Raw genomic sequence first — 16,450 nt, forward strand, 5'->3', positions numbered from 1 at the left:
GACAGGACAAGGGGGAATGGCTTTAAACTAAAGGGGGGGTAGATTTAGCTAAGATAGAAGGAAGAAAATGTTAATGCTGAGGGTGGTGAAACACTGGCACAGGTTGCCCAGAAAGGTGGTGGATGGCCCATTCCTGGAAACATTCAAGGTCAGGTTGGACGGGGCTCTGAGCAACCTGATCTAGTTGAAGATGTCCCTGCCCACGGCAGCGGTGTTGGATTAGATGACCTTTAGAGGTCCCTTCCAACCCAAACTATTCTATGATTCTATGATTCTGTGAACTTGTGGTCAGCTTATCAAATGTATACTCATCATCGATCATGAAGGAGTCCACCGCCAGCAGCCAAGGGCTCTGTGTAGATTGCCTCCTGACCAAGCATGAACATTAGTATCAAGGACTTACAAGTACACTGCTTTCACCAGTGCTTGTGATCCTTGGGCAGGAGGGCAGTTTCCTTGGAGGAAAGCAGGTAAGGTACAAAAAGTAATCAAACAACTTGTATACATGGCAATCTTATGACTACGATAGATATTATGGATGTAAATTTTCTCTTACAACCTGTAAAAATATGAACACGAGCCATTCCATATCACTTGACCTCACTGCTGAGGCCATCAAGATGGTCTAGACACAGCCTGAAACTTCTGAACTGTTTTATTGTATACTGCTATTATTGGCAGGACGTGCTACCCTGACTAACTTAACAGCCTAACAATTTAGTAAGTTAAATGTCCGGTGTTCTGCTTAAAGAAACCAAAGAGGAGAAAGTAGAAAAGCTCGCAATACATAATATGAGCCTTATAATAGGGTGGCAGATAAAAAGCATCATGTCACTCAAGATAAGTTCCCACAGGGTAAAGCTTACTTTATCTTATGTGCTGGCACGTCAAAGAAAAAAAAATGCCATTTTATTCATGTCTGCATTTGTTTCTGGCTTCTTATGTGCAAGATAACAAACAGAACTGTGCAACTACTGCAGGCCTCGGCTGAAAAGCCTGGAAGTGCTCTAACACCCCATAAATCTGCAAATTTTTTTTAACAGGTGTTATCAAAAGTAAAGAAATTACATGCTGCAAATTTGCTCTCCCATCTCTGCCCTCACTATAATTTTTTGCTCTCCCATCTCTGCCCTCACTATAATGCAGACATTAAGGTTTCTCTGACATCTCCCATCCTTCAACACTAACTGGATTTAACACTTTCAAAAATTTTAACTAGGGAACACCTTGAGCTAAGAGTGGGAGCTTTTCTCTAGTTTATCTCTGAAGACAAACCAGCAGGGTTCTTTGCTTAGTATCCTGATAAACATGGAATTCTACCACTGCAGCTAAGAAAAATCATTTGGAAACAGTGGCTCTTTCTCCCACTGCATTATTTAAGCCAAGAAAGCAAATTACACATCATTCCTTCCGTTAAGAAAAAAACCTTTGACAGTGGCCTATAACAGCAGTTCTTCATTCTGCTGGTGATAAATGAACCACCAGAGAAGCTCTGAAGACTGAAGGGGAGGAAAGTGAATATCTGCTTCCTAGAAGGGGATGGAAAACTGTTTTCCCTTTGACAGAAAAAGCCCAAGAACCAAAAAGCTGACTGAGAAATTTAAGAGCTGTTGGATAAGTACATGGCAGTCAGTGGGTTACCTTGATGTGCTGAAAGTGCACTGGAGGTGGGCTGAGTTTTTACAAAAGCAGTATTGGATCCAGTGCTCAGAAGCTAAAGTTAATAAGACTATTTTGCAACAGCTGTAAGTATAGTAACCTGAAAAGCTATCACAATCTATTAGTGTATGTCATGTAGAGATGGATTATACTAAGGTTAGCAACTACAGAGGTCTTGAATTATATGCATTTATTACGATACTCAAACAGATGCTTAAACAAATTTGCCATTGAACTGACTACTTACTCATTTATTTACTACTGACATTTTTCATAGTGGGCTTTTTAAGATTCAGTGAAGCAAGTGAAGCATTTTTCCCTTATCTGTTCTCTGACACTTCTTAGCATATCACAGATAATAAGGAGGTTATTTCTGTTATTTCTTGCTAGTATTACACGTACCTCAGTTTGTTTCCTTGATTTTAGCCTCTTTGATTGTGTAACATTAAAGCAAAAACATCAGAGAAAAAAGAAACAAACAGAAAAACAAAGAATTATGGAGCTATCTGGCATAAATAACTTCTAGAAAGTTATGGTACTACTGGCAGAAGTTGGGGGTTGCTGCAGCTCGGATGTGGTGGGATGAAGCTATGCATTCACATGTTATGTGATGTAGGCCCCAGCTGGTGTTAATGGAAGAGCTAAAGCTGCCTTATCCTTCCCTGGCTCAATAAAGCAGTGCCCGAGTTAGACTAATAAAAAGGAAAAAGCTATTTTCCAGGCAGCAGGCATAGTTACACAGCAGGTTCACCAAGTCTTCAAGTCTAAAAGGTGTAAACAATGAGAAACTCTTCCACGAGAGCATTTGTTTTAACCCTTTTTATCTGATTGTATAGCAGTACAGCACTTAACACACATTTAATCCGGTCCTTTACTTTCTTAGCATTCATGTTAGTGGATACACTTGTAAACCGAGCAAGCTGTGTTTTAGATAGTACTGACTTCTGCAGTGTCAGGTTCTCAAAATTCTGCTTAAAAAAGAAAAGTGTATTAAAACATGGATAATCACTTCTACACCATTCTCCAGTGCTCCATGTGATTTGAAATCAAAAGAAAACTTGATGCCCCATGCATTTATGAACAGGCCTGCTTTTATATAATTAGGTGTGAATATTTATTATTTCGGCTTGAGCATATGCTTTCAGCACTGATTACTTTTTATCTCTTTTTCTTTTAACTTTTCAAGCAATAACTTTAATAGCTTTCCTGAGCCTGGGGGCTGTCCAAATGGATACTTGAAATAAACATGATTCATGAGAAATACTAAAATTGTTACCTCAGAAACAGAGTCCTGAGTTTATTTCACAGAATGGATAAAAATTAAGCTATTTCCTCAGACAGTGGTATACACAGAGCAACAGTAAAAGTGTTCAGCTTTCGTTTCCATTCAGATCTTAGCTTCTGTGCTGAAGATGACACGATTTCTAGTTAGGGAGAGGTGCCCATTTAAAGTTGGACTGACAATGCCAACTACTTTCACAAGAGCAATTGCAAGTATTTAATGTATTTTTATTCAAACGCTTCTAAAATGAAGCATTACAACTAACCAGCTCCATTAGCAAGCCTTTCTGTCTTTTATTGCTGTTAGCATCATAATCTTGTGTATTTTGAGAGGCATTTAGTACCCAAACATTGGAGATCAAGAGCTTGCTCTTGCTGTTTGTGGCTGCCTCAGCCTTTGAGAGACAAACCTGACCCTTGGTGCCTGCACAGCCTTTACCTGTGCTGGTTCCCAGCCTTCCTCATGCCTGGGATGCGAGCCAGGCTGCAGGACAGCCCAGGACCTACGCACACAGTCAGAGCTCAGTCAACCTTCGCCTTAGACCTAGGAGCTGGGAAGCATCCCTTTAAGTGGAAACAATGATGTTGGTTTTATGCAAATCCTTTGTATTGCATTCACCTGAGCAAAGCAAGAGCAGGATCAGATGCACTTGCTCTGCTGTAAAACAATTATAGCGAGCAGCAGTTCTCTCCCTCAAGCTAGGTGAAGGGCTCATTTTCATTCAAATCTCTATTGTGGTGCTTTTAATTTTCTTAAACTAACTGTGAAGGTCAGTAGAAAATGTGTACTATCATAACTAAATATAAAATCTTTTCAAAATGAGCACCTAACAAACTACATATTGTAAGGTATATCACTTTCTGTAATATTCCTAGGCTCCATATATTTAGCTTAGGGCAATATGAACATTTTCTTATGTTTCAGCTTCCTCCCTGCAAGATGGCAAACAGTAACTAATTTATCTTGTTAAAGCTCCAAGGGACAGCTCTGCCAAGACCAATAAAAAGCATACTTACAGTTTATATGTTTGTTTCCATGTTATCTATAAATGTTGTCTATATTGCAGCATTTGCAGTGCCATAAATTAATGATTCTATATTAAAATCACATTCTGCCAGATCTTGAAAGTTTCCTTTTAAGTAGAAGAAAGACAAATCTAAGAAAATTTTAAAACCTCCGACTCTGAACACATGGCTATACAGAGAAAACAGGCCCAATTCTTGCTAGCTAACTTTTTTTTCCCCCTAAAGAAAAAGAATTAAAAATATAATGTGACAAAATTGCCATGGTTACAAAGTCTTCACCCTACTGAAGAGTGATATGAATTAATATGTAGCCTAAAGAATAAACATTTTACTGCTCTAATTGCACAGAAATGAGTAAGATTCATTTAAAAATGTGCTTTGAGGTTCCTGTAAGTCATGGTCTCATAAAATCAACCCTAAGCACAAAACCAGAAATTTCAGTAACATTTTGCTCTCCATCAAAACACTGAAGTTGTATGAAAAGAGGTAACAATTTATTATCATTCAGTGCTTTCAAATTCAAGTCAACTTCAGGAAGGAAATACACTACAGAAAAGTTAGACTACAAAATCACTGGAGAGCTTAAAAGGATATGAAGAGTAATGTTCTAGAGAAATTACTCTTCAAGCTTTCTAATTGCTAAGGAAAACCTACTCTTATCCAAGCCCATTGACTTCAAGGTCAGCTTTAACTGAATTGCATCCCTGTCTTGTAATCAGTGATGAACTGTGTACTGTTTTCTTGCCATGAACTATTTCTTAGAACTGTTACAAAAGTGATACCTCATTCAGATTACCTGTATGAATACTTAACATATTTATTATTCTGCTGTTCGGCAGTAGGGCTGAATATCAGAAGGACATTCCCCAGACAGAATGGGTGCAATTTGGAAACGCACATATCATTCTAGTACAATAGAAAAATATGTTGCCTCCAGGAGAGATAAACCAAGTAATTCCCTTTACAATTTTATTAAGGATGAATTTGGTATTTAACTACAGGAACAATTCTTATCATTCAAAGATACTTTCTCATTATTTTGGCAACATTAGGGAGGTCCACATAGTAGAATCTAAACATAAAACATAGGAAGTAGACTTATTTTTATAAAGTGTAGATAAGCCTTTTAAAATCAGAAGCTCAATGGCTTTTTGCAGGAGAGACACTTACTTATATTCTTTTCCACCCACATTAATTCTGTGCAAATTAAAAATGTAATTATAGGGCTGTTTTTTCTACTAAAGTCAGCTTCCTTTGAAATTCTTTATATAAGACCTGTGAATGAAAAAATAAATATTTGGAAAGACCATGTTGGGGTTTTCTCACCAGAAATCCTTCCCTAGACAGAAAAAAGTTAAATATTGGCATATAAGAGAATTATGGTTTATGAATGTAACAAAATATACAGTCATTCAATCTTCAAAGATTGCCAATGTAAGTCATCCCTGCGTGCATTCCTTTCTTTGTCATTTAGTACACTCAGAAGCAAAACTGCTTTACAGAGAACATTAAAAAACAAGTGGAAAGGCTTAATATAAAGAGGAATTTATGATACAGTGTGCTGAGGCTTGTGCAATTCAAATCAATTCTACCTGGCTTTGTAAGGCAAAGGAACAAGGAACAATCTTCAGCTTAATTTTAGGGGCTTGTGCAACTGTGACTTCAAATCAATTCTACCTGGCTTTGTAAGGCAAAGGAACAACTGCTTTTTTTTTTTTTTTAATTGAAATTTATTTTAAACATTCTGAATTGACAAACTTCTTATTCACTCCTCACTCAACCCCCTCTATTCCTCAGCTTCAGCAGGGATCATGGACAAATATATGACAGGAAAAGTGGGCCCTGTTAAAGATGGAGGTGTTTAGGATTAGGTGCTTAGGATGACCGAAACATTTTACATCTGTGTAAAACACAGTGCAGTCAGACTCATGGTCTGAATGGACTTGTTTCCCTGTTAAATATCTTATTTTTCTTGTCAGATGTCATTCGGGGAATGGCAGGTCACTGATGATGAACATGGTATTTGATTTCAAGCATAGAAGTGGGTGAACATCAGAAAGACAGTTCTTGATATTGAAAAGATTCCAGTTAATTGCCACAGATGATTTGTGCTTCACAAGAAACATCTGATTCAAACACAAGAATAGAAATGTGGGTCTGGCGCTTCAGGAATGTGGAAAGGTATGGAAAGTACTCATAGCTACCACTTCATTCTCCTTTCTAACACAGTTCTCAGAGAAGGAAATCAGCTTAATAGATCAAGGTAGCAAATTCTTCATTTATTTTGACTCCGTTGATCTTTTATTTAATGTCCCTACACATACTATTAACATGAAAGAGAATTTTTAATACACTTCCTAATTACCGACTGTAGACAATAAATGCTACAGTTACTCTGATACACTTTGTGGAATTGTGGTTAATGAAAGTACAAAGTATGTTCACAGAATCATAGAAAATACAGCTCAAAGATAATTTGATGGGTCAGAGAGCCTTTCCCTTAATGAAGAAAAAAAAATCAACTCTACATTTTGGTAATTCCTGACAAATATTTGTCTAATTTTTTTCTTTAACATCCCCTTTAAGCAGTGGGGTGGATTATCTAAGTGCAAGATATATGAATTGATCCTTTTATTAAGTTTTAATAAGGTTTTAGCTGGAATATTAATTCCAAGAAAGTTGTGGACAACTTGGAGAAAGACTGGAAGACAGCAAGAAGATTTAAGATGAGAAGAAGATTTAAGGACTAGGAAGCTTGACCAGAAGCTTGACCTAGCAGGAAAGACTGAAAGTACTGGGGTTATTTAACCTAGAAAAGAGACTGAAGGGACAAGGGGTGGGTATGGTAAAAAATTTGCCATATGAACCAGGGGCACTCTTTAAATCCATAGCACCTAGGAAAGGAAATACTTGCATTAAAACTGAAGGTGTAAATGCTCAGTTTTCATATTAGGGAAATCTTTCTAAATCCAAACATAGTGAGTCACTAGGACTGTTGAATCTCTACACAAACATTTCCCTGGAAAGAGGCAAAACCAGTTGACTCTCTCATGGCAAACAGGATGGACTAAATGACCTCTTGATGTTCCCTCCTGTTCTGTTTTTCTAAGACTTTATCCTTTTGCTAAGAAGTTGCTTCTAATACCTAACATAAATCTATCTTTATCACATTTTCTACTGCATCCTACCTTGGTTGCAATGAGAACAGTTTCTCTTTTTCCACTTTTCAGCAATATTTCACTTGTTTGAAACTCTCACTGTGTTTCTCCTCAGCCTGCTTTCAATTTTTCCTAATGGCGTCTAAACCTGAAAAAACCCACTATGTCTACTTCCCTGCCACTCCCTTTATTCTCACCCTTCCCTTTATTCTCTAGTGCAATTTGTTCTGTTACATAATATTTAGTAGTACAATTGCAACTAGGGCCACAGTTGTATTAAACTAGTTACTAAGGAAATTCTGGTATTTTGCAGATACAGATGAACATGGAGTCGAATTTTCAAAAATTGTCAACAGAAGTCTGCAAAAGAAGGATGCTAGTGAAAAACTTGTATGCCTATACTTGCCTTAAAAAAATTGCTATGGCTGTCACTGTCATGGATCTTTAAATTAACAAATAGCAGATTTAGATGTTTATTCTAGAATGATACACTAGTGCAATCCAATTCTTTTCTAAATCCATTTGCTAACTGCTTGCTATTAGATAGTTTTAAAGGTGGTCTCTTTTTTCCTCTCTCTTTTCTTTCCTTTTTTTTTCTTTTTTTTTTTTTTTTTGTGTGAAGTACAGCTGGAATCATAAGCCAAGAAAGATTGCTTTGAAATTCCAGAACAATATAATATGAAGTATGTAATGACCTTGTCAGCAGCATGATTTGAATGGTGTTTTCTCTAAGTAATATTTATATGCGGCTGGATAAAAGCTACTAAAGAAGTCACAGAAGCCATCACAATTCTTGTAGATGATTACATTTTGACAGATGTAATCATTCAATGTTGGTTATTCTCTTTTCAGGCTAAGTTAATTACCACTGCACAGTTTTTCTGCTACCAGAATGCATGCAAATATCCCTGCACAACATTGTCCTGTGCACTGCAGGTATAAAAGCTTGTTCAAAAGTATATTGGGTATGTTTAATACTGTGAAAAGCCTTATGATACTAAGTAGCACTTCATGAAACCTGGGGGAGGAAAATGTTTAAATAGCTTCATGCTTTTTCCCCATGCTCTTTTTCCCACTTTGGATTCAGGTTGGTTTTGATAGTGGACACGTCAAAAAGAGAAGAAAAGCTCTATGTGTAATAACTGCTAATGATTTGACTGGTAACACAAGATAGCTCTCTGAAATGTCAATTTTTGCATAGTTTCACCTGTGTTATTGTACAGGTAAGAGCTTCGGTCAGTTGAAAGAATCATAAATTTTAGTAAGCAACTCAATAAGCAGCAATGCAACATGAGCTTTGGATTTACTGGAGGTTTTTACCAAGGTTTCGTTGGTCCAAAGCATATTACTGTAGTTCAGAGTGTGCTGCCTTACGTCTAGTTGGAGTAATTAATAGAAAACTGTTTAAAGAGCAGTATATAAGGAATGGTGTTCCAGTGTAGTAACATAGGCAGCAGAAAGAAGTAAAGACGCAGTGAGAAAGCCAGGTAGAATTGAGAAAGGCAGGGAGCAGAGGTGCTCTCAAATTCACAGGTTAACTGTGAGACTGCAAATTTATTATTAGAGGATTTTGGCATAGTAAGTGGGACTGAAATAGCATTTGTCAAAGAAATTTGTAAGTGGTGGTTTGGTCTGGAAGCTGTCTTTTGGTCTGACAGCAGTAATGCAAGAGAAATAGGTAATCTCCAAGCTAAGAAAACAGCCAAGAAACAGGACAATGTGAACAGTCCTGGGGATTAGTAAGAACATTTATATCACAGTTTCTAACTAGTGCATATGGACCAATTTGTACCAAGGTACAACTTTATTTCAAATAATGACCAGATTTTTGAAGTATCCTTTTCTCTTGGGCCATCGGTGTCAGCATTTACCCTCAAATTAGACATTTCATGCCTGTGTAATTCAAGATATCCATACCTGTGCATACAAATGTGTGATGTGCAGTTTAGTAAACATATAGAGGTGTGATTTCACACAGCAGATGCAGCTTCGTAAACACATAGTAAAGTCAGTCTTGAAAATCTGTCAGATAACTTTTTTGTACAGGATACAGACACATTAGGAGGCATCTTTAACAGAGGGGTTAAAGTATTTTTAAAATGGTTGGAAAATGAACTGTGTTCTGGGAAGTACATTTCATTGAACACAAAGATGCAAGCATTTTTTAACTGTCAAAATCACCTCTATTCAGGTTGTCCTTCTCATTTCTCTGATTATTTTTCTTGAACAATAGGAGCCTGGAAGATTTAAGAAAGACCCTTAATGCTGCAAATTGAACTTTGTGGAACTGGACCAACTTGTGACTACTCTTATTTTATCCTGCTGAGCCTTTACGCAAGGAACCAATGCTCAAAATGCCAGTTTTCAGCAACAGCATCCCTGAGGCTAGAGGTTGACACACATTAAAAACGTTCCAAAAACACAAAGACAATAGATGTCAGATAATGGCAGAGTGGGAATCAAATGCTAGAGGATTTAAATATCATTACCAGAAAACTATTCAAGCATCCACTGTCACAATACCTGCTACAGCTTCAGTTTTTACATTAATTATAATATCTCTAGAAAGAATGCAGTGCAAGTGAGATTAGCGTAATTGTGTCAAAAAGCATTACTTGCTAAAACAATTCCTTTTGAAATCAAAATCCTCTTAAGTTTTGTGATCATCAGATGCTCAGGTGGCACAAATCAGTGCAGCTGTACTTTAGCAAAGCTATGGTGGAACAACTAACTCATGACTTTTTGACATAGAAGAGTTCCCACAAGTCTGTTGAAAAGGCCAATGTTGTAAAGGGGAACTGATGATGCAGTGCAAGTTTACCGTTTCAATATTGGCTTTAACAAACCCATTTGCAAAAGTCTGGTATTTGTGGGAACTCCCCTCTTTCTACAGTGCAGATCTGAGTGAACAACGCTTGAGTGCATACACACACAAAAGTACACTAGATTTTTTACTTATGTCAGAATTCATAAATCTGTTAGAAACAGATTTAAGTATTGATTCTTCTTCCATTAAACTAAATGGAAATTTATCGATGAATAAGACTATTTATAAAATCAGAAGGCTGGTTTCTAAGTATTATCTTCATTTGGGGAACTTGATTCAAATTAATTTATTTCTCTGTGCTTTCTGTATTCAGATCGAAATTAATAATTCTGCTTCCACTTCACAAGAGTGTTGTAAAGAATAATTAATGTCCATAAAGTAAATTGACAACATCTTTATCAATTTCTAACCATAAAATTGATCTTTGTGGTAATCCTGAAACCTTGTGAGATGATCCATATGACTGAAAACTTGCTGGCCTTTCCTTCCTATGGATGGATTTAGCTGTCAGCAAGGAGAGCTGGAGAAGCATCACCTGCTTCAAAGTTACTGGTAGCTTGGAAGGCAATGGCTTTGGATGCTCTGAATTAGTCTTCCATGAGACATACAAGCACAGGGGGAGTCCTAGTCCGGTGTAAGCTATCATGACTTCTCATGTGTAACATAGAAGCAAAACAAAAGCAAAGCCAGTAACATTTATCTTTCCTGCGTTGAAATGTCACAACCTCACAAAGCTGAAGGCAATAATGCTCCTAAACAGTTAGGAGAAGAACTGAATTAAAAAGTGAAAATGATGCTGGGAACTGACAATATACACCTCAGTGCCGGAAAAGCCACAATTTCACAATTGTGAAAGGACACTACAGAAACAATTTGCATAAAGGGGAAGCCAAAACAATTCTACATACACAACAGATGAAATATAAACTAGATGATGAGGATGAAAGTTTCACTGGTGACATCAGTAACACAACCTTGAAGCTATGCTAAGCAAGATCTGCACCCAGAATTGTTAAAGGAATCACTGTCAAAGGCCAAATGCCAATTTTCAACTGCAGGCCAAATTCCAAGCATTGAGTTGTCAGTTGGTAAACATGGAGGTGAAAGAAATACAGGGTCAGTATTGTGAATACTGAAATTGTTTTAAGCTGTTTTTCTACTGTTTGGCCACTTCCACTCATTATAAGAGTCCTACTTCATATTTGCTTTACTAATTTCGTTCAGAAGCTATTCCCAGTATATCCAAGGCTAAGACCTCATCCTGTCCCTCAGTATCCATAAGAATCAGTGCCCAAAATAGGCTGCTTGAGCCAAATAGAAAGGATTTTTTTTTTTCATCATTACTTGACTTTCTAAAATAGCGCCATAAGTTTTATAAGAGTTAAATCATAGTGTAAAGTCCTTCAAGGTTTTTTTGTTGTGCTCATAATGTGGAAAAAAATAGTGGAACAAACTACCTTACCATAAATTCTTTTTTCCACTCCCTACTTTAAAAATGTTTTCACTTTTTAGGAACAGTGCCCTGTCCCACACGCTTTGTTCCTCTCTTTTTCCAAATCTGACTTCCCCTTTTTCAGCTTCTCAGTTTTCTACAGCTGTTTTTTATTTTAACTTGACAGCAAAAAAAGCTTTCCCCGTGTTTCTTTGCTGTTTAGGGGTTTACCTAAACATGTAAGTCTCCCATAAAATCTTCTGTTTTAAAAACTCCATTGTTTGGGACCGTACACTGGCAGGTACTTCTTCTTGGATCCATTCTGAACTTCCATGAAGCTGCAGTGACTGTCAGTGCACAGACAAAACAGCAGATCCCATTGCCTCACTTCTTTGAGAGAGAAGTGTAACACCGCCTGTCTTTTTTAACCTGCTCTCTCCCTCCAGTGCTGTAAGAGGTAAAAGCACTCCTTTCCAAACAATAGGAGGCCAGGATCATCAGCAGTACCCATTGCTCCTCATTCCCAACTTCAGCCTCTTGCTTTTCTTACATATTGCCATTAAAACAGCAGTTCTCAAAAACCTACTATGGTATAGCAGGGGAGAGAACTTGGGCATGAAATGGGGTGGGGAACTTAGTAACAAAGAACTTGGAAAGGCTGAGGTACTCAATACCTTTTTTGTCTTGGTCTGTCCTGGCCACATCTGCTCAACAGCCTCTCTGGTCCCTGCTGCCAGTGCCAAAGCGAAGTACAGCTCATGGCAGAAGATGGGTAGTCCTGAGGGAAGCTAGGGACCACTGAATGCAAACTGGATGTACACCAGTCCATGGAACCGGGTGGAATGTTTCCAAAGCTGAACCAAGGAGAAGCTGAGAGCGCTGCTTTTTTTCAGCCTGAAGCAGAGAAGGTAAAGGAGAGTGTACCTGATGCCTTCCATTGCCTAGTGGGTGGTTGGTGAGAAGATGAAGGCAGCTTCTTCTTGGAGGCATGCAAAGAAAGGACAAGATACAACAAACAAGGTGCAACAAGGGAAATTCTGATCACATGTAAGGAAACAAATGTCCACCATGAGGCTGGTCAGACACCGAGACAGGCTGACCAGAGGGGTTTGGAGATACTCAGACCTTGACTGAAAAAGGCCCTGAACAACCCTGTTTAAGAAGTTGGCCCAGTTTTGCGCAGCAGGTTGGACAAGGTGATTTCCAGAGGTTCCTTCCAACCAAAATTGTCCTACGATTCCCTGACTTTATGAAATGCCAGCCTAGCTACAGCCCCACTTTTCTACAACAAAAGGTTATACAAAAATTCAATAGTTTTTTCTATGATATATTGGTTTCAGGTGAATGACAGTTGTGCCTTCTGTGTAAAAATTCATATGCAAATTTTCAGTTTGGGAAGCTTTTAATTCATCTGGGAGAGAGTTTCTATTCTAAAGCTGTAGGTCAGAACGTTCTGCTCCTGAAGCGTTGCACGTGTGGTCAGCTGTTGCAATATTCAAAGAAATGTGATCACTTTCAGCGCATTTTTTTATTATTCACACTGCCTTCACCCAGAGTGTACATATATAAATAAACAGAAGAAGCCAAGGTCTGGTAGAGACAAGCAAAAGATCTCATGAAAACAAGAAACAGTCAATAAACAAAAAAAATCTGAAAGAGCAAGCTGTCGCAATGCATTAATTCATAATGGGAAGAGGAAAATAACATCTGGTAACTGTAGAGTATACCTAATTAAAGGCTTGGGATAGTTCAGTTCGCAGCTGAAGCAGGCCCTGACATCTTAAGGACCAAGAGAAGGTGCAGTAGTGTAAATGGATTGTGCGTGTAATTATCTCAGAGGGCTAAAATAAAGCTGCAATTCCATTACTTCAGAGAAGATCTCAAAGTCACTCATTTTTACATTCTGTTGATGTTTTGGCTGGCATAGAGTTAATTTTCTTCACAGTAGCTGGTATGGGGCTGTGTTTTGGATTTGTGCTGGAAACAGTGTTGATAAATCAGGGATGTTTTCGTTACTACTGAGCAGTGCTTACACAGAGTCAAGGCCTTTTCTGCTCCTCACACCACCCCACCAGCGAGCAGGCTGGGGGTGCACAAGGAGGTGGGAGGGGACACAGCTGGGACAGCTGACCCCAACTGACCAAAGGGATAGTCCACACCGTATGACGTCATGCTCAGCATATAAAGCTGGGGGAAGAAGGAGGGGAGGACGTTCGGAGTGATGGCATTTCTCTTTGCAAGTAACCGTTAGGTGTGATGGAGCCCTGCTTTCCTGGAGATGGCTGAACACCTGCCTGCTGATGGGAAGTAGTGAATGAATTCCTTGTTTTGCTTTGCTTGCACACGCGGCTTTTGCTTTACCTGATAAACTGTCTTTATCTCAACCCACGAGTTTTCTCACTTTTACTCTTCTGATTCTCTCCCCCATCCCACCAGGGGGGAGTGAGTGAGTGGCTGTGTGGGGCTTAGTTGCCGGCTGGGGTTAAACCACGACAGTCCTGTGAATGCTTTTTCTTTAAAAAAAAAAAGATTGGTACAATATTATATTGAAACCCAGAGCCAAAACCTTGTATTTAAAAATCAAAGTAAAAGGTGAAATGCAAGTCATGAATACGTGCATTTTTTCTCTTCTTCCTGACTGTCAATAAGCATACTTCAAATATCTGTTTTAAGGCAGCAGTCAGATGTTCATAAAGGACTTTGCTTATTTTCTTCGTTTACTCATATGAGCTTCTTCAGCCGTTGCCCATGGAAACACATGCTGCACAGCTGACCACTAGTCTCGGTGCATGTGTTGGATCAACAGCTGGGGAGGCAATATTATTTATTAATATATTCACCACAATTTACTTTGGTTTAAAATTTAACTTGCTTACAAGAAGATACACTTGCTTACAATTAAGGCTTAGGGTTATAACCACATTTCTAAAAGCCGATCAAATCTCTGAACAACCTCATTACACTGACTAGGTAGGGACAGTCCCAACAGAAGCAAATTGTCTTGAGCTTTGAGAAACTTTGGCTCAGATGACATATGCATGACATGATGCCTTATAAGATATTGTGCATAGAAATCATTTGTTCACAGTGATGCAGATATAGCCTACATATTTATTTAGAATTTGACCCAGATACACTAAAAAGTTATTAGGTACACAGCTGCAGAGACTGATAATTTCAGTTCCATGGATTTTCTGTAAAGAGACTCTCTGGCTAATAGATCTGCCTAATTAACCACTGCCAAATATGCTACGGGTCAAGGACACAGTTGTAAAAACTTCCTAGGCTAGAACCATATGGATTCATCTATTCATTTATTCTAATGCACATTAGGTCAGTAACATCTTGTTAACATATTTTAAAATTATCTATGAAATGACAGGATGTGAAAAAGATTTAAGCAGATGGTTAACAATGAATTGCTGGTCACTAAATGCAATAGCTTGACAGATGACAGATTGTATGTGTCCTGCCAGTTTGGCAATATTACCTGGAACGGTGCTGAAACTGTTCATGGCTCAGGATTTTTTATTTGTTTTGTTTTGCTTTCTCCTTTCTTTTCACTTGGAAGCTAACTGAAATTCTTGATGTAGACCAAGCACAAGCACAAGTAAAATAGATATACAGCATATCTCTCGTGCAAAATCATTATACTGTCAACAGTACTCTACCATTTACAAGAAATGTAGTAATCCCAAAGTTCTTTTAGAGAAAATACATCATGAGGAAAAGTTTCATGGTCAAAGATACAGTCTGACTTTAAGGGGTAGATGAGACGAGAGCTACTAATGAGTTAAGATACTGATTTCTGAAAATAAAAGAGTTTTCTCCTCTTTTTTTTCTGATGACTAGTTTTTAATTTAGTTATTGATGTTAAAGAGCAGCAGGAAACATTATTTCAGTCTAATCTCCTAGTGAATATTTTTTCTTGCACAGCTCTCAATTTGCTGTTCAACTGAGAAAAGTTTAGACTGCATTTCAGATACGTTGGTACAAAATATGGCTTTTCCAATTATACACTGTTTGAATTTCATTAGTGAAAACCACCGTACAATACAGTGATAATTATCACTTTCACAATTATCACAAAAGCGAAATAGAAGTATATCAGCCTGTCAGTTTTGAGGGAAATTGGGTGATTCTGCGTGCAAAGGAGCAAAAGGAAATCCTATTCATCCATCCAATTTGTGGCAGACTTACAAAGTAATCAGTTTGTCCATCACAGTATTGTATATTTGGCTACGTTTTCCCCAGTCTCATACAAGACACTTCATGGATTCTGTTGTGAGTAAAGGTAAAAGAATAGAAAAATTAAAGCCTAGCTGTTTGTTACCGACTGCAGAACGATGCTCTCTATAAACAGCAAAAACTCAATCCTGTACAGGTAAAAATATTTTTCCAGTTCAGCTTTCTAGCAGCTTATCTCTGGAATTTTAATTCTACCTTAATGTTGACTGTCTCTGAATCTAAAAATAGCCCTTTTCATGTGCCATGTGATACTCAGGTTCAGGTTTATTTGAGCTGATTAACAGATAATCAACGTTTGGCACAAATGCTTGATTAAAACTCACATCCAAAGCTGGATGTGCAGAGCTGAATGTTCACTCCTGTCATTAGATTCTAGATGCTACAAACCAGATGCTGTGGTTTATAAATAATGCATACATATGCATTTGATACTGTCTTTGTAAAGTGAGTTCAACACTCAAATGAGATGGGCTGGTATAAAAACTAATAGAAAATTGTGTGTCAGAAATTGGTACACCATGGAAAAAACACACCAAAATAAACCTAAGTCAGTCATGTGGAACACGCCTAATCGATTGATAACCTTAAAGCAAGATAAAAACTTACTCGTTCTTTTCCAAATCTTTCAAGAAATTCTCTTTCTTTCCCTCATGCATGCATGATTTCAACGCTTTTGAATAAGAAGGAAAAAAAAGATAAAGCAAAACATTCATTTTTTTATTAAACTGAATTCTAAACCATTTATTATGGTTTAGAAGGCTGTTTTAGAGCCTTTTAGAGCCTTTATTATTAACCTATGCAGGAAACTGAACTGCATAT

Source organism: Aptenodytes forsteri, unplaced genomic scaffold, assembly GCF_000699145.1.
Source record: "Aptenodytes forsteri isolate BGI_AS27 unplaced genomic scaffold, ASM69914v1 Scaffold333, whole genome shotgun sequence".
Lineage (NCBI taxonomy): Eukaryota > Metazoa > Chordata > Aves > Sphenisciformes > Spheniscidae > Aptenodytes > Aptenodytes forsteri.